The sequence below is a fragment of the Myotis brandtii genome, unplaced genomic scaffold (assembly GCF_000412655.1).
Source record: "Myotis brandtii unplaced genomic scaffold, ASM41265v1 scaffold265, whole genome shotgun sequence".
NCBI lineage: Eukaryota > Metazoa > Chordata > Mammalia > Chiroptera > Vespertilionidae > Myotis > Myotis brandtii.
Genome location: NW_005360086.1, coordinates 440,312 through 441,450, shown reverse-complemented (window position 1 = coordinate 441,450; position 1,139 = coordinate 440,312). Strand labels below are relative to the sequence as shown.

The following is a 1,139-nucleotide window of genomic DNA, read 5'->3' as shown; positions in this document are numbered from 1 at the left end:
GGAAGAGCCACACTCAAGGGGCCAAAGAGCCGCATGTGGCTCGAGAGCCGCAGTTTGCCGACCACTGATCTAAACAGTCAGTTCATTAAACTAACTTACCCTGAATCTTTCTTGGACTTTGCACCTCCAGAGGCCGGGGTCAGTTAGCATTTAAACTACAGCCAGGATATTTCCTCAGCTGTCAACTCATCTGTTTCATAGCCACTGATGGTTTACAAATTCTGCTTAAGCTATTCAAACACAAAAGAACCTCACTTGGCTTTCTCATCAACTAGGTCAGTGATTCCCAAAGTGGGCGCTACCGCCCCCTGGTGGGCGCTGCAGCGATCCAGGGGGGCGGTGATGGCCACAGGTGCATTTGTTTTAACTTTTTTTGTATTACCTTTCTATTCTGAGTTCAATAAATAGTTTCATAATTTCAAACTTCAATGTTTCTAATTTACACCTTTCTTTACTATATTTTACGAAAAAGGTAGAAACATTAATACATATATCTTTCTGTTTAATTGCTATTAAAATTTAAAAAAAATTAATTTCCAGGGGGCGCTGAGTAATATTTTTTCTGGAAAGGGGGCGGTAGGCCAAATAAGTTTGGGAACCACTGAACTAGGTCATCTTTACAGTCTTCCTTCGGCCTTGGTTCCTTCCTATAGTGTGGTTTTGCCAACTTACTACAAAAAACACACTTCTGATGTTATTTTTTCTTAATCACAAAATGGCGCTGAGAGGAAATCATGGGCTTGAAAGTTAGTTTAAACAAACAGAAACCCCTACATTCAAATCCCAAGTCTACCATTTAAGAGTATAGGCAATTTAGTCAATTTCTCAGCTTCATCTGAGAGATGGCAATAAATATACCTACCTATCCAAAACTGTCACAAAGAGAGAGCACACAACCTTTTTTCAAAACTTAGAGCTATATTGTTACGTTCGCTGAGGTCAACCCCTTCCAACTCTCCCATCCACACTCGTCTTGTATACTCGTTTCGTCTATCTCAGTGATGGCGAACCTTTTGAGCTCGGCGTGTCAGCATTTTGAAAAACCCTAACTGAACTCTGGTGCCGTGTCACATATGGAAATTTTTTGATCTTTGCAACCATAGTAAAACAAAGACTTATATTTTTGATATTTATTTTAT

General features: G+C 39.9%; 1 protein-coding gene across 6 annotated transcripts in view; it reads right to left on the bottom strand.

The window, feature by feature from the left end:
* B4GALNT2 (beta-1,4-N-acetyl-galactosaminyl transferase 2) overlaps positions 1–1,139 on the bottom strand; it is a 24,842-nt gene that overhangs the window by 13,550 nt on the left and 10,153 nt on the right. The window lies entirely within an intron of this gene.